Genomic DNA, 21,509 nt, shown 5'->3' on the forward strand with positions numbered 1-21,509 from the left:
CTTTAATCCTCCCAGACATGCATGAAATTATTGAGGCAAAGCGCCGGAAGCTAACTGAGTACCATGATCGAAATTCGAGTGGTGGAATGAGATAGGGGACAAAGTGTTTGTGCTAAACAATGGCCGGGTTACCAAATGGTTTGCAGGGACAGTAATAGATAAGGAAGGAACAGGCCACTGTGGTACAAATGGACAATGGCCAAGCGTGCCGGAAGCATGTAGACCAAGTAAACTGTAGATTCACTGATGACACTGCAGAACCAGAGGCAGACTACAATGTGGAACTCACACCACACCTGGTGGACAGACAGAGGGAACAACCTGAGAAAAGGGCAGTCTCAACAGACAGCCCAGGCGAGATACCAGCAATCACACCGAAAGAAAAACAGGCACCAAGGCGAACAACTGAACCACAACTAAGACGCTCCACGCGACAGCGTAGACCACCTGAGAGACTGAACCTATAAAGAAAATAAGACCTTGGGGGAGGGCTATGTCATGTATCTCACACTACTGTATATAACTGTACATTACCATGCTATACATGACTGTAACTAGATATGACCTGTAACCACAGCGTACTTTACCACCAGGGGTGCACTTGCAGGAGACACTGCATATCTGTTCCTCACAGGTATATAAAGGCAGGTCTCAGGCAAGTGTGGCACTTGAGAGCTGTGAAATAAAGGTGCAGGTCCAGAGTGACCTTGACTTCAGCATGTGACTCGTGTAAGTCTGTACTGCAAGGGTCAGGATTTTACAGGCAGAGGAAACTTTTCGGGCACACCCTCAAAGCCTCCCTGATAAAATGCAACATCCCCACCGGCACCTGGGAGTCCTTGTTCCTCGGGTTGAGTTGCATGTGCTGCATGATCCATGCCGGATCGATCATCCTCTGCCACGTGGTATGTCACAGCACGTTTGCACATTCACTGGAGGTACCTCATCGTTGTGCAGCCTTTGCACACGTAGTGCTTGAATCGACATTGATGGGCACGATGATCACCCCCGCAGCACTAACACGGTGCTGATAGATTCACATTCATCCCCGATGGCGCACTCTGAGTCATCACAGGTATTTCAGCCACAGACGTATAGGCCCTGCCATAAGCAGTTCGGCCTGCTAGCGTCATCATTTTATGCACAGTACTTGCCGGTGAGCTTCGATGTTGAGAAGATATCTGTTTGGTGTTCTCGTCCGTGGCCATGCATGCCTGGGCGATCGCGATGGCTCTGCTCAGGTCTAGCGTTTCAGCAGCCAGCAGCTTTCGAAGAATGACCTCGTGGCTGATGCCCAGCACGTAAAAGTCCCACAGCATTTGCCCCAACGCAGCTCCAAAATCGCAAGGTCCCGCGAGGTGTCTCAGGTCGGTGACCTAATCCGCCAGGTCCTGGTCCCCGGAGCGATGGTGCGTGTAAAAACGATATCTGGCCATGAGGATACTCTCCTTCGGCTTGAGGTAGTCCCAAACCAGTGTGCACAACTCAAAATATTCCCTCTCCGTTGGTTTTGTCGGTGTGAGCACATACTTGATGAGGCTGTATATTTTAGGCCCACAGATGGTGATGAGAACCGCCCTGTGCTTGGCCACGTTCGTGTCTCCTTCCAGCTCTTTGGCCAGAAAGTACTGATCGAGCTGCTCCACTCAGGCTTCCCAATCATTACCCTCTACGGATCTCTCTAATATTCGAACAGCAGCCATCGTTGTGTGAAGGTTCGTATTCTGTTACTCGTCGCCAATTGTTCTGCAAAGAAGAACTCCCTGAGGCTGAGTACTGTGAGCTAAACTTAGTGTGACCTTACTCTTTTTTATTACAACTCCAGAGTGCCTGCCTAGCTCAGTCGGTAGAGTATAAAACTCTTGATTCTCCTGGTCGTGGGTTCGACACCCATGTTGGATGAATTATTTTCTTTAATTTTTTGTGGAGCTTTCAAAGGAAAACATCATTAATGAACCCATAATCTTCTTTTGCACAATGAAAGAAATGCGAACTGAGGGAGTGTTGATCATTTAATCATTTATTCTGTGCTCTGGAAAAGAACACAAGAACCAGGAGCAGGAGTCGGCCATTTGGCCCTTAGAGCCTGCCTTCTTTTGCACTGAAACAAATTATAACCGTGTTTTTAAATGAGCAGTGCAAGATATTTAGAGGGCACATTTCAATGCTTCACAAAACCATTCCATTCGCGATAGCCACCCAGGATCGATTCCCGGTTTGAGAAGTAACTTTGATATCATTTTTTGCAATTGAATTGGGGTCATTTTATTCAGTTCGATGGATGTCCCAAAGCACTTCAGAGTGGTGTCCAAACAAATGAGTTTGTAATTAAAAACACTGAATGTCAGGATTGAGATTTGAACCCACGCCTACAGAGGGGACAGTGACCTGAACGCAGCGCCTTCGACCACTCTTCCATTCTGACTGTTGGATATTCCAGTTGCAAGTTATTACACTGGAAAGTTTCAGAACAGGCACTTGTTCAGTGTTGCTGGAAGGCCCAGTGACCGGGATATCCTCTCCCCCGGGGTTTTCCTGAGCCTGTGCTCGGTGTACGGCGAGCTTTGACACGGGTCCAAAGTAGCTTATATGTGTAGGCTGCTTGCTGGCTTCAGGTGGTCTCTTACCAGTGTGATCAATTCTTCAAACGACTTGCTTGCTGGTTTCTCGTGTGCCAGCAGCTCCTTCATTAAAGCGTATGTTTTCGAGCCATAGCTGGTCAAGAGATGGGCTTTTCTCTTGTCTGCATTATTGTCGCCTAACCAGTATTTGGTTACAAAGCTTTGCTGGAGCCTTTCTATAAATTCCTCCCAATTATCTCCAGCATTGTATTTTTCGTCTGAGCCGTTGGTCACCATTCTTTGGATTCTGTAATCCCGTAACTCGTCGCCACTGTAAAGTCCTGACCCTGTAGTACAGACTCACACGAGGCACATACTGAAGTCAAGGTCACTCTGGAGCTGCACCTTTATTACACAGCTCTCGAATGCCACACTTGCCTGAGACCTGTCATTATATACCTGTCTGGGAAAGGTATCCAGTGTCTCCTGCAAGTGCACCCCTGGTGGTAAGGTAAGTTTGTGGTTACAAGTCTTCTCTGGTTATAGTCATGTATTGCATGGTAAGGTACAGTTATGTACAGTAGTGTGAGATACATGACAGTATTGGTATTCATGGTGATTACAGCAATTATTAATCGTCTCACAGACCTCAATTATTTTTATGCGATGAATTGATCGAGGATTGAAACCAGGTTATTGCGCCAGATCTTAACCCCTCGACCACCAGGGAACAGTTACGATACATGTCGATATATTTATATATATTTATATATGAACCTGAATATCAAAAGCTACCAACATGGACCTCGTGCTGCCCACGGTAGTGCGTTTAACTTTGAGTGAGAGAAATTGTTCCACAGTGACACCCATTTCATCTTTTGTTCCCTTTTAAACACTAGAAACTGATTCAGGGGAATAAATAGAGAAACCACAGCACAGGGTTATAGACAAGAGGAAGAGAGAAGGGGAAAGATACTGTCCCCTCCCTGAACTAATGGAGAAACCCCTCTGCTGTGCTCGGGGTGACCACCCACAGCCTGCATACACTAACGTCCCAACAGCTCATTGACTGTCGGAATGGGACCGTGCGGTGCTTCAGAAGACAGGTCGAAAAAGCAAAGTCACTGATTCCATCTCATGTGCTCCTCCGATCAAGAATTGCAACACACTAAAAATGTTTCAATAATGGTTACACCTTATCTCCACATTTATCAAGCAGTTGGCTCGTTGGTCTCGGGGTATGATTCTTGCTGGGGGTTTGTTGCTTGAAATTTGCGAGAGGTTCCGGGTTCAAATTCTGGACTAGCCCTGAGTTTACTCAAGAATTTTGAAATTGCATCATGCTTTTGCAAAGAATGACTTGCATTTCTCCAACACCTTTCAAGAACTCATGACGCCCTAAAGCGCTTTACAGCCGTTGAGTTATGTTGGAAGAGTTGTAGTGTGGGGAAAGATGTGCCCAAATCACTACAGACGATACGCAGCTCTTTGCGAAGGTGTTTGGTGCAAAAAATCAGGTGCCTCAGGGACTTGGACTTTCTATGAATGAGTTCTCCTTGTACCTGCGTTCAAGCTTGTAACAGTAACTGGGCTTCCATCTCACGGAACAGCGTGTAGCGGTTAGTGAGTCGGTGACCAGGTTGATGTGCGCCGCTTTCAATCTTTGAAATTTCACCAAACAAAGATCCGGTGAACCCAACTGTCCCTTTAAGCGACGGATTGAAGGGATCGGTGCTCCAAACAGAGCTGGAAAACACGTAGTGCAGGAATAGGGTCCGCAACATTAAATCTCAGAGTTATTAAGCAGACAATAATTAAACATACACTTAACAGTACTTACACCCAAACCTTGCGAATGTTAGCTGAAGAACTCAAACACGTTACAGTTCCCAGCTCGGTGTACAAATTGATCAAACATTAATTGGATTCAAAAATATCAGTGACAAATGCCACATTTTATATTTTTTCCTCACAACTGCTTCGTGACAATTGAAACTTTTAATACTATTACCTAACACAACTGCCCAACTTCTGATGGAAGGTCATTAACCTGAAACGTTAATTCTGTTTCTCTCTCCACAGATACTGCCTGGCCTGCTCAGTATTTCCAGCATTTACTCTTTTTATTCTCCAAACTTATAATCAGAGTATCACTTCCCTTGTCATCTAACTACGCTCCTTCCTGATATGTAGCCTTGTCCTACAAACCAGGCTCCTTTCGGATGATTCAGGCATTCATTGGAATTATAACGTCTTAACGATAACAATTATGTGAAGTATGTAACTATGTAATACTTGCCATCAGAGGGCGTGACTGTTGGAGTCCTAATGGTCACCTGCCCACACGTGCAGGGCCAGTATAAAAGGTTGGCTGCCATGTTGTTCAGGCACTCTGGAGTTGGAATAAAGAAGACTAAGATCACACTAAGTTTAGCTCACAGGACTCAGCTTCCTGGTGTTCTACTTTTCATAGCAATTGGCGACGATTAACCGAATACAAACCTTCACACAACCATGGCTGCTGTTGGAATATTAGAGAGATTCACAGAGAGTGAAATAAATGAGGGCAGCAGGCGGATCTCTGCCTGACACCGGGGAAACAGGGAGACAGACCTTGGAGCAAAGGGATATGGATGGAGTCGGCAAAACTAGAGGCATCTGATTCAGGAGAGTTGCGGGGCGTGGAAATTCGGGAGTTTAATGACTTTGAAAGGAACATTTTTGTTTTGTGACTTTTTGTTCAAATAAATGTTTGTGAAAGGAATTTTTTGCAGAAAGGGATGCAGCATTTAACCTTCTGCCTTAACACTTGTTTCTGGGTGTCAGGATTACATTTCGTTTCAATGTTATTCTTCCAGAATTAATATTTCATTTGCTGTTTGACAATAACCAGACCCTTGCTCCAAGGTCTGTCTCACTCTTTCCCCGGTGTCAGGCAGAGATCTGCCTGCTGCCCTGATTTATTTCATGTGACAGGACACAAAAGTTCAAAATCAACCTTCAGGTGGCCACACGCAACACTGAATAGTAATGATGGCCACGTGGTCTAAGATGAGGTGCGTTGGTCACTATAGATAGTGTTCGAATCATATTTCAGACATTTTTTAGATTGAATCATTAGGCAGAACCCATTTGCTTTGTCACCACCAACACCTTAAAAGTGCGATTCAGCAGTCTACCTGCTCGCTTAACATTTCCGTCTGACCTGGTGCTGAAATTTGTTCATTCTTTTGCAGAACGACAATTATTTATTTTGCCCTGAGCATGTGAGGAACTTTTCTCCCGATCTCATTGGGTTGAATTTTGTTAATCTGGTGCTGAAAGTGGAGATGTTTCCGCAGTGTAACGGTTCACACCTTCTAGTTTTTTGAGTTCATGCTCAACTTTCTCCTTCAGTGCATATGGTACGGAACGGTGCTTGTAGTAAACCAATCTAGCGTCCTTCTGTACCCTGACACTCGCCTTGAAGCCTTGGATCGGACTGTCCGTTTCGCAGAACAACTTTGGATACTTCTTGATAACCTCATCCGTTGATGAAAATCTCGCTTCCACACAGAAAATCTGAGTACAATCCAGCTTCAGTGAGCTTAATGAATTTCATCCTTGTAAGGCAGACTTGTCTCTTTTCACTACTATGAGAGGCAAGTTCTGAAATTGATCTTTATATTTCACCGATCGGTACAGTGATATGACCAACCACAGGAATTTACTCTCCCGAGTAGCCTCGCAGCTCTATCTTGGGTTTCTCCAGTTAGAAATCACGCAATTTGTCGCGGTACAGTGACTGCGGTATTACACTCACGGATGCACCCGTACAATTTCCATTGGTATCTTGAATCCAGCAACATCGATGTGGATTTTGATTCTTTCCGAATCACTGTCCGTTAAAATCGTGCTCCTGATGATGTGTAACTCTAACATCTCATCGTCCTGTTGTTGGTCTTCCATACTATGTAGTCTCTTGGGATTTCTACTCATAGCTTTGAACGCTGGACTCATAGCTTTAACAACAGGTTTTTCCCTTCAGTCGGCATGCCTTCGCAAGATGCCCAGTCTTTCTGTCGCAGAAACACTCTGCCTTCACTTGTGGACAACTTTGAGCAATGTGTTTTCCCAGGCACCTACAGCATGACTTCGACGCTCTTGTAGAATTTCCAGTTTCTGACGCTTTGGGCTCCCTGATTAGACCTTCAAATGCTCTGATAATGACTCCACGAGACATTGTGTCGTTCTTTAACTGTCGTGACCTGAGTCCTTTATTGATAACCTTTATTGGTGGCCTGACTTTTATACTAGGCCAGGCACACCTGTGCAGGTAAGCTACAAGTCTCAACCCCCCGCAGTGCCCTCTGGTGGCACACCTTGTAATAGTACAAGCAGTCACCATGCAGAACACATGACAGGTGTCACTGTGGAACCGTTTCTCTCACTGAAAGTTAGACGCACTACCGTGGGCGCCACGAGGTCTCGGTAGGTAGCCATTGACATTCAGGTTCATATATAAATATATATAAATATATCGACATGTATCGTAACTGTTCCCTGGTGGTCGAGGGGTTAAGACCCGGTGCACTAACCTGGTTCGACATGCATCATAACTGTTCCCTGGTGGTCCGAGGGGTTAAGACCCGGCGCACTAACCTGCTTTCAATCCTCGATCAATTCATCGCATAAAAATAATTGAGGTCTGTGAGACGATTAATAATTGCTGTAATCACCATGAATGCCAATACTTTCTGTGATAGACCGAGCTTACAGACTATCTGGCTTCTCCTGCACTTTGCCGGGCACGTGTTTGGGGTTTAATTTTGTGAACTGGGTGAGTTCGCTGATCGCGGGGAGACGGTAGGAGCCTCTGTGGCCCCACTGTGAGGATGTGGAAGTGAACACGGTGGCTGGGTGATCCGTGACATTTCTGGAAAGGGCAGCGGAGGAGAAGGATTGAGAACTTTCAGTGTGGGACAGAAGTTGTTTAAGGTGAGCCAACACATTCCCGATCAGCACAGAGCGAGCTCACTGGTCAGCTCCTCGCTGTGGGGGCTGTTGTCCAAGAGGTTTCTGTAGTGTAGTGGTTATCACGTTTGCTTTACACGTGTAAAATCCCTGATTCAATCGCAGGCAGAAACATTATGTTTAAAGTTGCTGTGAATGAACAATCGGAGGTGAGATCAGTCTTCCTGCAAATGCTGCCTGACCTGCTGAGATTTCCAGCATTTGCTGTTCTTATTTGCTATTTATTGTCCTGGCAAAAGGGCTCCCTTATTCATTAATTGATCTTTATTTCATCAATAAATAGATAACTTTGAGTGAGAGAAAACGGATCCACCGGGGACCTTTTACGTGTGAGGCCAACGTGATATCCGCTACACTGCAGCCCATCAAAGGGCGAGAAACCACTGAATATAAAGGATGAGCTCACAAATATCACGTGCAGTGCAGTCTGGTCAATGTCAAACCCTCCTTTCTTATTCAGCAGTGGCATGAACGGGAGTCCGACGCCACAAGGTTTAATTAAAGACACAAATTCAAGTAACACTTGCAAATCTTTTCAGTGTAAAATTATTTCACTTTATTTGAAATGCTACTGCGTTGAATCTGAAAATACATACTGTGGTATTTTATCCTCACTACTGATTGTATTTTATGTGCACGGTAGGAATAATCGGTGCTGATAAATTTGATAAAATTTGCCCCAGATACCTGGTTTCATCGGCAATGAACACTTTGAATCAGAAAGCTAAAATACAGTGAGTAAAATGGGTTAACATGCATACGAACATAAGAACATAAGAAATAGGAGCAGGAATGGGCCATACGGCCTCTCGATCCTGCTCCTCCATTTAATACGATCATTGCTGATCTGATCATGGACTCAGGTCCACTTCCCTGCCCGCTCCCCAAAGCACAGGCCAAGTGATTGAAGTATGGAGTCTCCCTGAGTTAGCATTTGTTTGATTGTGCAAAAGAAGGTGAGGGGTTAATTAATGATGCTTTCCTGTGAAAGCTAGAGAAAAGTTTTCGAACAAACCATCCGGTGACTGTCAGGTGAGCGCTGCTTGTGAAAACTGGTGGGAATGGGCGGGGATTTTGAAGCGCCTTGTATTGCAGAACCTTCATATAGACGAACATCCCTTAACTACTGTGTAGAGCTTGTGGTGCAACGGTAGTGCGTCTGACTCTAGACTAAACGGTTGCGTATTCAAATCATGTTAGGCTCACTGTTCTTTTAGCAATTGCTGTTTCACAAAAACAGACCCTTGCTGCAATGTCTGTCTTACTGGTTAGTCGTGGCAAGGTTGGGGACAGCATCAAACAAGAAAGAAGCGATGTGTGCAGTGGTGGGACAGCAGTTATCATGGGTGACTTTAATCTACATCGTGATTGGGCTAACCACATTGTAGTAATGTGGTGGAGGAGGATTTAATGGAGTGAATTTTGGATGTTTTTCTCAACCCAGAAGAGCGCTGGCCATCCTTGACTGGGTGATGTGTAATGAGAAGGGACAAATTAGCAATCTTGTTTTGCGAGGCCCCTTGGGGACGAGTAACATAATATGGTAGAATTCTTCATTAAGATGGAGAGTGTCACAGTTAATTCAGAAACTTGGGTCCTGAAATTAAGGAAATGTAACTTTGACGGTATGAGGTGTGAATTGGCTAGAATAGACTGTCCAAGGATACTTAAAGGTTTGACGGTGGATCGGCAATGGCAAACATTTAAAGATCACATGGGTGACTTCAGCAATTGCACATCCCTGTCTGGAGTAAAAATAGAACGGAGAACGTTGCTCAATCGTGGCTAACAAGGGAAATTAAAGATAGTGCTAAAACCAAGGAAGAGGCAGATAAATTGGCCTGAAAAATGAACAAACCTGAGGACTGGGAGAAATTTAGAATTCAACAGAGGAGGACTAAGGGTTTCATTAGGAGGGGGAAAATGGATTATGAGAGGAAGCTTGCTTGGAACATAAAAACTGACTGCAAAAGCTTCTTTAAATATGTGAAGAGAAAAAGATTAGTGAAGACAACTGTCGGTCCCTTGCAGTCGGATTGAGGTGAATTTAGAATGGGGAACAAAGTAATGGCAGACCAATTGAACAAATACTTCAGTTCCGTCTTCACGAAGGAAGGCACGAATAACCTTCCAAAAGTACTAGGGGACCGAGGGTCGAGTGAGAAGGAGGAACTGAAGGATATCCTTATGAGGTGGGAAATTGATGGGATTGAATGATGATAAATCCCCGGGGCCTGATAGTCTGCATCTAAGAGTACTTAAGGAAGTAGCCATAGAAATAGTGGATGCATTGGTGATCATTTTCCAACAGGCTATTGACTCGGGATCAGTTCCTATCGACTAGAGGGTAGTTAATGTAAAACCACTTTTTAAGAAGGGAGGGAGAGAGAAAGCGGGTAATTATACACTGGTTAGCCTGAATCAGTAGTGGGGAAAATGTTGGAATCAATTATTAAGGATGAAATAGCAGCGCATTTGGAAAGCAGTGACAGGATCGGTCCAAGTCAGCATGGATTTATGAAAGGTAAATCATGCTTGACAATTCTTCTGGAATTTTTGAGGATGTAACTAGTAGAGTGGACAAGGGAGAACCAACGGATGTGGTATATTTGGACTTTCAAAAGGTTGTTGACAAGGGTCCACACAAGAGATTGCTGTGCAAAATCAAAGCACATGGTATTGGGGGTAATATACTGACGTGGATAGAGACCTAGTTGGCAGACAGGAAGCAGAGAGTTGGGATAAAAGGGTCCTTTTCAGAATGGCAGGCAGTGACTAGTGGAGTGCCTCAGGGCTCAGTGCTGGCACCCCAGCTCTTTTCAATATACATCAATGAATTGGATGAATGAATTGAGTGCAATATCTCCATGTTTGCAGATGACACCAAACTGGGTGGCGGTGTGAGCTGTGAGGGGGACGCTAAGGGACTGCAGGGTGACTTAGACAGGTTAGGTGAGTGGACAAATTCATGGCAGATGCAGTAAAATGTGGATAAATGTGAGGTTATCCACTTTGAGGGCAAAAACGTGAAGACAGAATATTATCTGAATGGTGGCAGATTAGGAAAAGGGGTGGTGCAATGAGACCTGGGTGTCATGGTTCATCAGTCACTGAAAGTTGGCATACAGTTACAGTAGGCAGGAAAAAGGTAAATCGTATGTTGGCCTTCATAGCTTGGTGATTTGAGTATAGGAGCAGGGAGTTCTTATTGCAGTTGTACAGGGCCTTGGTGAGGCCTCAACTGGAACATTGTTTTCTATTTTGGTCTCCTAATCTGAGGAAGGACGTTCTTGCTATTGATGGAGTGCAGCAAAGGTTCACCAGACTGATTCCAGGGATGGCTGGACTGACATATGAGGAGAGACTGGATCAACTGGTCCTTTATACATTGGAGTTTAGAAGGATGAGAGGGGATCTCATCGAAACATACAATATTCTGATGGGACTGGTCAGGTTAGATGCGGGGAGATTGTTCCCGATGTTGGGGAAGTTGGAGCAGGCTCGAGGGTCTAGATGGCCCACTACTGTTCCTAATTCTTATGTTCTTATGTTCTTACAGCAATTCTGGAAGAATAACATTGAAACGAAATGTGACCTGACACCCAGAAACAAGTGTTAAGGTAGAAGGTTAAATGTTGCATCCCTTTCTGCAAAAAATTCCTTTCACAAACATTTCTCTGACCGAAACGGCACAAAGCAAAAATGTTCCTTTCAAAGTCATTAAACTCCCGAATTTCCGTGCCCCGCGAATCTCCTGAATCAGATGCCTCTAGTTTTGCCGACTCAATCCATGTACCTTGAAATGTTCTGCTTCCACCCACACTATGAAATATGCCACTAACTTATCGAATCATGGAATGGTTACAGCACGGAAGGCCATTCGGCCCATCGAGCCCGTGCCGACTCTCAGCGAGTCCCACTCCCCCGCCCTTCCCCCATCGTAGTGCAATTGTTTTTCCATCAGACACTTTTCCAACTCCCATCTGAAAGATAATATTGAGTCTCTCTCCACCGCCCTTTCAAGCCGTGCATCCCAGATCCTAACCACTCGCTCCTGTTCCTATGTGTAAAGTCTGGGAAACACGAGATCAATTCCTGCCACACTCACAGCCTTCCTTAAGATCGCACATTCATTCTATTCTCGTAAAACCAGCTCCTGAAGTATCGGCCAGCTGTGTAGGTAAGGCTCTGGTTAGGTTCCGAGCAACATATCAATCGCAGTGTTTCTGTAGTGTAGTGGTTATCAAGTTCGCCTAACACGTGAAAGGTTCCCGGTTCGAAACCGGGTGGAAACATTTTCGACATTGTTCAATTAAATATTAGAAAAAATGGAATAATTGACATTAATGGTTCAATATTAACAAAGTTGGTGTTTGTTTCTGCTGATGTTAATAACCCTTCAACTAGGCTGGAGTTTAACATTTTGATATTTCTAATAACAGTGTTAATATTTGATGTCTCCAAGATTAGAGGGACTAATTGATGTCCTGTTTCTGACTGCTCCATATTTGATCGGGGCGGAGGGGCGGTGTGAGATCGGGGCTCAGGAGAGGCGAAGGCCCAGGGACAGTACGGGCCAGCGCACACTGCGATCTATGGATAGTCGGTACATGTGTACACACTAGGTCCATGCAGCAGAGCTTGGTCTGTGGTCGCCTTGTGTAATCCTTGCCTCTGGACCAAGACCTAGCTCTGTCAAGCCCGTGTGGTGGCAGGTGTGCAACGGTCACCCCACTTTAAAACCATCCACCCACAGGCATATTCCACCTATCATGATGTAGTTCGGGACCGAGATGGACAGGTCCCTCATCGAAACACCTGTGATCTCATCCCTTTTTAGTGTGGAAACAAATCATCCTCGATCCGAGGGACTGCTTAATACTATACTATTAACAAAATGCAGTGTCTCACAGCCCTGTTACATTGACTGGTTTCTCTGTACAGTTCTGTACACACTCAAACTCTACACAGCGCCTCTCACTCCGTCCCGTTTCCAACCCTGACGGTGCAGAAAGACCCTCTCAAAGCTGCACGTTCCGGCTGCTTTCAGTTGAGTTGTGAGAGATTATTAAAGGATCCTGCATCTCCGCCGCGCTTCGCAACAGCAGATCGAAGCTGCAAACAACCCCTCGACTAACCGCTCGTCCACAGCTCCACAGTGAGTGAGGCCAGGACTGTCATGTATGCAACCAGCATTGTAACCCATGTATCATCTGACCTAATTGTACACTGTGAGAACAATGACCACTTGGTGGTGAACTTGTTCGAGACATTCCTAACCTGGACCTTCAGGTATAAAAGGGGAAGCTCCACCCACTTCCATCACTTGAGTGCTAAGAAATAAAAGACAGGTCACAGACTGACCTTCCCTGAAGCATGGGCCTCGTGTGCCTTTACACTGTATAGTAAGGACGTATCAATGGCGACGAGAAACTGGGATTTAAACCACACGAGCATGGCCACGAGCAGAACCGACAAGAGGTTCTGTGTTAAGCAATGGTTGGGACAGAGATTCAACATTGTTAAAGCATCACACAGTTCTCCAGGCAGCCAAGGGCAGTCAGGCATGCCCCAATATGTAGCCAAACCCAGAGGGGGAGATCGACAGAGACAATGGCAAGCTGAATAGCGATTCACCTCATTGCAAGGGACAATGCGGCCAGTAATGGGACCATCAACACCTGTTAATGGTGCACTCAAGGACAATCACGGGGCAGTCAGTGACGATCGACTGGCAAGAGACCTTTTGTTTCCCACAGCAGCTCATGTTGGAGGCATGGAGGCACACACTCAGCCAGAGTTTGCAGAGATGAGCAAAATATATGCAGAAATTGCAGAAATTAACACTGGGGGAAATCGCTGGAAGCTGAAGTTCAGCGAGTTCATGTGGTGCACGTTTTAAGTTCATACACCAGGACGCCACCGATAATGATGAAAGTGCTCCTCAATGGCATCCCAGTATCAGTGGAGCTAGACACCTGGGCCAGCCAGTCCATGATGGGTATCAAATAGTTCGAAAAGTTGTGGGCGTCCAAGGCCAGGAGGCCAAATTTATTGCCGATTGACGCACAGCTACGAACATACACAAAGGAGATCATTCTGGTGCTAGGCAGCGCCACAGTAGTCGTGACTCACAAGTTCGCTTGCTGTCATGAACTGGAAATGGGGCGATGTCAATGCAATTTCCTCTGTGGAGCGAGTATCATGCTCACAGATCCTGAACAAATTTGACTCATTATTTCAACATGGCATTTGCACTTTCATGGGGGAAAAGGTAGTGATTCACATGAACCCGGACGCCAGGCCAGTACACCACAAGGTCAGGGCAGAACCGTGCGTGATGCAGGAAACGATAGAAGGCGAATTGGACCGCCTGCTAAGGGAAGGCATCGTCTCGCCAGACGAATTCAGTGACTGGGCGAGCCCGATTGTGCCGGTGCTCAAGGCGGATAGGTCGGTCAGGATATGTGGTGATTACAAGGCCACCATCAATCGGGTGTCATTCAAAGACCAGTACCCGCTACTGAGAGCGGAGGACCTCTTTGCGATGCTATCCGGTGGCAAACTTTTTTCAAAATTAGACCTGAACTCAGCTCACATGACCCAGGAGCTGGCGAGTGAGTCGAAAAAGCTGACCACCATCACGACACACAAGGGGTTGTTTGAGTACAACAGGTGTCCGTTCGGGATTCGTCGGTTGCCGCGATCTTACAATGAAATATGGAAAGGCTCCTCAAGTCGATTCGAGGGACGGTGGTTTTTCAAGTCCACATCCTCATCACGGGTTACGATACTGAAGAACACCTCCACAACCTGGAGGAGGTGCTGCACAGACTGGACCGGATAGGGCTGCGACTGAAAAAGGCGAAGTGCGTCTTCATAGCTCCAGAGGTAGAATTCCTGGGGAGAAGGGTAGCAGCAGACGGGATCAGCTCTGCTGCCTCCAAAACGGAAGAGTTCCAGAGAGCACCCAGACCCCGTAACACGACGGAGCTGCATTCGTTCCTGGGGCTCCTGAACTATTTTGGTAACTTTCTTCCCAAATTGAGCAAGCTGCTAGAGCCGCTACACGTGCTCCTACGCAAAGGTCACGAATGTGTCTGGGGGGACAGCCAGAAAAGGACTTTTAATAGAGCTCGCAATTTGTTATGTTCCAACATTCTGTTAACGCTATATGACCCATGTCAGAAACTTGTGTTAACGTGCGATGCGTCGTCCGATTGTGTCGGGTGTGTGTTGCAGCATGTCAATGCCAAGTGTCAGTTACAGCCGGTAGCTTAGGCCACCAGAAGTCTGTCCCAGGCAGAAAGGGGCTACGGGATGGTAGAAAAGGAGGCGTTCGCATGTGTATATGCAGTGAAGAAAATGCACCAATACCTGTTTGAAAGGAAATTTGAGCTGGAGACAGATCACATTCCCCTAACGTCCCTTTTGGCAGACAACAAGGCCATAAATGCAAATGCATCGGCCCGCATACAGAGGTGGGCACTCACTTTAGCCGTCTATGACTACACAATTCGGCACAGACCGGGCACCGAAAACTGCGCCGATGCACTCAGCAGGCTCCCACTCGCCATCACTGAGGGGGCTACCGAACATGGTGCTGAGATGGTCATGGCTGTTGAAGCTTTCGGAAGTGAAGGCTCACCCGTGACAGCCCGTCAGATTAAAGTATGGACAAACAGAGACCCGCTATTGTCTCCAGTCAAGAAATGTGTCCTGAATGGGGACTGGGCAGCCACGTACAGGGCATGTCGTGAGGAAGTTAAACTATTTCACAGGCGCAGGGATGAACTCTCGATTCAGGCCGATTGCCTACTGTGGGGAAACCGCGTAGAAACCAGATGGGCAGAGAGTTGTTCATCAGAGAACTCCACAATGAGCACCCGGGCATTGTCATGAGGAAGGCAATTGCCACGTCACACATTTGGTGTACAGGGAAAGACGCAGATCTGGAACTTTGCGTTCGCAGGTGCAACACGTTTGCCCAGCCGGGTAATGCGCCCAGGGAAGCCCCCACTAGCCCATGGTCCTGGCCCACCAAGCCTTGGGCACGCATCCATGAGGACTACGCAGGTCCTTTAAAAAATGTTTTTTTGGTTGTAGTAGACGCCTGCTCCATAAGAAACATAAGAAACATAAGAATTAGGAACAGGAGTAGACCATCTACCCCCTCGAGCCTGCTCCGCCATTCAACAAGATCATGGCTGATCTGGCCGTGGACTCAGCTCCACTTACCCACCCGCACCCCGTAACCCTTATTTCGCTTAGTGGTTTAACATCTCTCTATCTGTGACTAGAATACATTCAATGATCTCGCCTCAACTGCTTCCTTGGGCAGATAATCCCACAGATTCACAAACCTCTGGGAGAAGAAATTGCTTCTCAACTCGGTTTTAAATTGGCTCCCCCGTATTTTGAGGCTGTGCCCCCCTAGTTCTAGTCTCCCCTACCAGTGGAAACAACATCCCTGCCTCTATCTTGTCCATCCCTTTCATTATTTTAAATGTTTCTATGAGATCACCCCTCATCCTTCTGAACTCCACCGAGTAAAGACACAGTCTCCTCAATCTATCATCATAAGGTAACCCTCTCATCTGCGGAATCAGCCGAGTGAATCGTCTCTGTATCCCCTCCAAACCCAGTATATCCTTCCTTAAGTAAGGTGACAAAAACTGCACGCAGTACTCCAGGTGCGACCTCACCAATACCCTATAAAGTTGCAGCAGGACCTCCCTGCTTTTGTACTCCATCCCCCTCGCAATGAAGGCGAACATTCCATTCACCTTCCTGATTACCTGCTGCACTTGCAAACTAACTTTTGGGGATTCATGCACAAGGACCCCCAGGTCCCTCTGCACCGCAGCATGTTGTAATTTCTCTCTATTCAAATAATATTCCCTTTTACTGTTTTTTTTCCCAAGGTGGATGACCTCACACTTTCCGACATTGTATTTCATCTGCCAAACCTTAGCCCATTCGCTTAACCTATACAAATCTCTTTGCAGCCTCTCTGTGTCCTCTACACAACCCGCTTTCCCACTAATCTTTGTGTCATCTGCAAATTATTTTACACTACACCCTGTCCCCTCTTCCAGGTCATCTATATATATTGCAAACAGTTGTGGTCCCAGCACCGATCCCTGTGGCACACCACTAACCACGGATTTCCAAACTGAAAAGCACCCATTTATCCCGACTCTCTGCTTTCTGGTCGCCAGCCAAATCTCGATCCATGCTAATACATATCCTCTGACTCCGCGTAGCTCTATCTTCGGAAGTAACCTTTTGTGTGGTAGCTTATCGAATGCCTTTTGGAAATCTAAATACACCACATCCATCGGTACACCTCTATCCACCATGCTCGTTATATCCTCAAAGAATTCCAGTATATTAGTTAAACTTGATTTCCCCTTCATGAATCCATGCTGTGTCTGCTTGATTGCACTAAGCCTATCGAGATGTCCCGCTATTTCTTCCTTAATGATAGTTTCAAACATTTTCCCACCTACAGATGTTAAACTAACCGGCCTATTGTTACCTGCATTTTGTCTGCCCACTTTTGTAAACAGAGGCGTTACATTAGCTGCTTTCCAATCCGCTGGTATCTCCCCAGAGTCCAGAGAATTTTGGAAGATTATAACGAATGCATCTGCTATAACTTCCGCCACCTCTTTTAATACCCTGGGATGCATTTCCTCAGGACCAGGGAACTTGTCGACCTTGAGTCGCATTAGCCTGTCCAGCACTACCCGCCTAGTGATAGTGATTGTCTCAAGTTCCTCCCTTCCCACATTCCTGTGACCAGCAATTTCTGGCATAGTTTTTGTGTCTTCCACTGTGAAGACCGAAGCAAAATAATTGTTTAAGTTCTCAGCCATTTCCACATTTCCCATTATTAAATCCCCCTTCTCATCTTCTGAGGGACCAACATTTACTTTAGTCACTCTTTGCCGTTTTATATATCGGTAAAAGCTTTTACTATCTGTTTTTATGTTTTGCGCAATTTTAATTTCGTAATCTATCTTTCCTTTCCTTATTGCTTTCTTAGTCATTGTTTGCTGTCGTTTAAAATGTTCCCAATCTTCTAGTTTCCCACTAACCTTGGCCACCTTATACGCATTGGTTTTTAATTTGATACTCTCCTTTATTTCCTTGGTTATCCACAGCAAGTTATCCCTTCTCTTACTGCCCTTCTTTTTCACTGGAATATATTTTTGTTGTGCACTATGAAAAAGCTCCTTAAAAGTCCTCTGCTGTACCTCAATTGTGCCACCGTTTATTCTGTGTTCCCAGTCTACTTTAACCAACTCTGCCCTCATCCCACTGTAGTCCCCTTTGTTTAAGCATTGTATGCTCGTTTGAGACACTACTTCCTCTCCCTCAATCTATACTAAAAATTCAACCATACTGTGATCACTCCTTCTGAGAGGATCTTTTACTAGGAGATCGTTCATTATTCCTGTCTCATTGCACAGGACCAGATCTAAGAAAGCTTGCTCCCTTGTAGGTTCTGTAACATATTGTTCTCAGAAACAATCCTGTATGCATTCGATGAATTCCTCCTCCAGGCTACCCCGTGCGATTTGAATTGACCAATCAATATGTAGGTTAAAATCCACCATGATTACTGCCGTTCCTTTTTCACATGCCTCCATTATTCCCTTGATTATTGCCCACCCCACCGTCAAGTTATTATTTGGGCGCCTATAAACTACGCCCACCAGTGACTTTTTCCCCTTACTATCTCTAATCTCCACCCACAATGATTCAACATTTTGTTCATTAGAGCCAATATCATCTCTCACAACTGCCCTGATGTCATCCTTTATTAACAGAGCTACCCCACCTCCTTTCCCTTCTTGTCAATCTTTCCGAATAGTCAGCTACCCCTGTATGTTTAATTCCCAGTCTTCGCCACCCTGCAACCAAGTTTCTGTAATGGCCACCAAATCATACTCATTTGTCATGATTTGTGCCGTCAACTCATTTACTTTATTTTGAATGCTGCGTGCGTTTAGGTAAAGTATTTAATACTAGTTTTTAATCTATGATTTTTAGTTTTGACCCCTCCTGCAGCCCCTATATAATCATACATATTGTCCCTTCCTATTACCTTGTGGTTTACACTTACCCCAGTGCTACTCTGCTCTGTTGCCTCCTGCCTTTTGCATTCTTTCTTGGGCTCCTTTTTATCTGCGCTCTCACCCACTCTAACTAGCTCAAAGCACTCTCCGGCGTTCTGAATACTCCTCGCATTGAGGCACCGAGCTTTCAGGCTTGCCTTTTTATCCATTTTGACCCTTTAGAATATTGCTGTACAGTGGCCATTTTTGGTTTTTGCCTTGGGTTTCGCTGCCCTCCATTTATACTCATCTCCTTTCTGTCTTTTGTATCCGTCTCCATTTTGTTTCCCTCTGTCTCCCTGCATTGGTTCCCATCCCCCTGCCATATTAGTTTAACTCCTCCCCAACAGCACTAGCAAACACTCCGCCCTAAGGACTTTGGTTCAGGACCTGCCTAGGTACAGACCGTCTGGTTTGTACTGGTCCGACCTCCCCCAGAACCGGTTCTAATGCCGCAGGAATTTGAATCCCTCCCTGCTGCACCACTGCTCAAGCCACGGATTCATCTGAGCTATCCTGCGATTCCGACTCTGACTAGCACGTGGCATTCGTAGCAATCCCGAGATTGCTACTTTTGAGGTCCTACTTTTTAATTCAGCTTCTAGCTCCTTAAATTCATCTCGTAGGACGTCATCCATTTTTTTACCGAAATCTTTGGTATCAATGTGCATCACGACAACTGGATGTTCTCCCTCCCTTTTCAGAATGTCCTGCACCCGCTCCGAGACATCCTTGACCCTTGCACCAGGGAGGCAACATACCAACCTGGAGTCTCGGTTGCGGCCGAAGAAACGCCTATCTATTCCCCTTTAAATCGAATCCCCTATCACTATCGCTGTCCCACTCTTTTTCCTGCCCTTCTGTGCAGCAGAGCCAGCCACGGTGCCATGAACTTGGCTGCTGCTGCACTCCCCTGATGAGTCATCCCCCTCAACAGTACTCAATGTGAGGCCAACGTGATATCCGCTACACTGCAGCCCATCAAAGTGCGAGAAACCACTGAATATAAAGGATGAGCTCACAAATATCAGGGGCAGTGCAGACTGGTCAATGTCAAACCCTCCTTTCTTATTCAGCAGTGGCATGAATGGGAGTCAGAAGCCACAAAATTTCATTAAAGACACAAATACAAGCAACACTTGCAAATCTTTACAGTGCAAAATTCTTTCACTTTATTTGAAATGCTACAGCGTTGAATCTGAAAATACGCATGTTGGGATTTTATCTTTACCACTGATTGTATGTTGTGTGCACGGTAGGAATAACCGGTGCTGTTAAAATTGGATAAAAGTTGCCCCAGATTCGTGGTGTCATCGGCAATGAGGATTTTGAACCAGAAAGCTATAACACAGTGAGTAAAATGGGATATGGTTTTCGAGTTAAGATGCAAAGCACAGGACAAATGATTGAAGTATGGACTGTTCCTGAGTTAGCATTTGTTTGATTGTGCAAAATAAATGAGGGGTTAATTAATGATGGTTTCCCGTGAAAGCAAGAGAAAAGTTTAAGAAGAAACCATGCGGTGCCTGTCAGGTGAACGCTGCTTGTGATACCTGGTGGGAATGGGCCGAGATTTTAAAGCCCATTGTATTACAGAACCTTCATAGAGACGAACATCTCTAGCTCACTGTGTAGGTCTCATGGTGCAATGGTAGCGTGTCTGACTCCAGATCCGAAAGTTGCATGTTCAAATCACGTCGTGGTCACTGTTCTTTCGGATAATGTTCTTCCAGAATTAATATTTCCTTTGCTGTTTGGCAATAACCAGACCCTTGCTCCAAGGGCTGTCTCATTGTTTCCAAGGTGTCAGGCAGAGAATTATTTTTATTTAAAAAAATACTTTATCCAAACCAGGTTCCCTCATGGTCTAGTGGTTAGGATTTAGTGCTTTCAACGCCACGGCACGGGTTCGATTCCCGGTCAGGGAAATTGTACTTTTAATTCAAAACCTTATAAAAAAATAGTTCATCTATTTTACACATGTTTATGCATCTCCTGTGTAAAAAAAAATGAAGCATTGATTTAAACATCATTAATTAACACATAAAATTCTATTGTCATATGATATATTTTGCTCTGAGCATATGAGGAACTTTTCTCCCGATCCCATTGGGTTTAATTCTGGTGATCTGGTGCTGAAAGTGGAGATGTTTCCGCAGTGTATCGCAAATCATAGACACCATCAGAGGCAGTCTCTCGGGATCGAGGAGGACTTGCTTCCATCCCAAAGTGAGTCCTTTGATGGCTGAACATTCCGATACGAGAGCCACAGACCATGTTGCAGGTGGGACAGACATACGTCGAGGGAAGGGGTCGGTGGGACTGGTTTGCCGTGTGCTCCTTCCGCTGCCTGCGCTTGGTCTCTTCATGCTCCTTGCGTCTAGAGTCAAAGAGCTCAACGCCCTCCCAGAAGGACTTTCTCCACATCGGGCGGTCTGCGGCCAGGGCCTCCCAGGTGTCAGTGGTGATGTCGCACTTTACTAGGGAGGCTTTGAGGGTGTCCTTATAACGTTTTCCCTGTCCTCCTTTGGCTCGTTTATCCTGAAAGGAGCTCCGCATAAAGACGTAAACATAAACACGTAAGGATGAGGGGCCGGAGTTGGCCAATCGGCCCCTCCAACCTGGTCCACCATTCAAGAAGATCCTGGCAGTTCTTCAACAGCAAGTTTAAACATCTGGGGCGGAGCCAACAGGCGCCTGGCTGCAATGAGTGATAAAAACCTGCTTTGAATGGAAGCCTGGCTAGCTCAGTCGGTAGAGCATGAGACTCTTAATCTCAGGGTCGTGGGTTCGATACCAACGTTGGGCG

General features: G+C 45.8%; 2 non-coding genes across 2 annotated transcripts; both read left to right on the forward strand.

Moving 5' to 3' along the window:
* The first annotated feature begins 11,796 nt into the window (after window positions 1-11,796).
* On the forward strand, window positions 11,797-11,869 carry trnav-aac (transfer RNA valine (anticodon AAC)). Its single transcript has one exon. It is a non-coding gene; the product is annotated as a tRNA-Val (tRNA).
* Window positions 11,870-21,436: 9,567 nt separating this feature from the next.
* trnak-cuu (transfer RNA lysine (anticodon CUU)) lies at window positions 21,437-21,509 on the forward strand. Its single transcript has one exon. It is a non-coding gene; the product is annotated as a tRNA-Lys (tRNA).

The sequence above is a fragment of the Pristiophorus japonicus genome, unplaced genomic scaffold (assembly GCF_044704955.1).
Source record: "Pristiophorus japonicus isolate sPriJap1 unplaced genomic scaffold, sPriJap1.hap1 HAP1_SCAFFOLD_113, whole genome shotgun sequence".
Classification (NCBI taxonomy): domain Eukaryota; kingdom Metazoa; phylum Chordata; class Chondrichthyes; family Pristiophoridae; genus Pristiophorus; species Pristiophorus japonicus.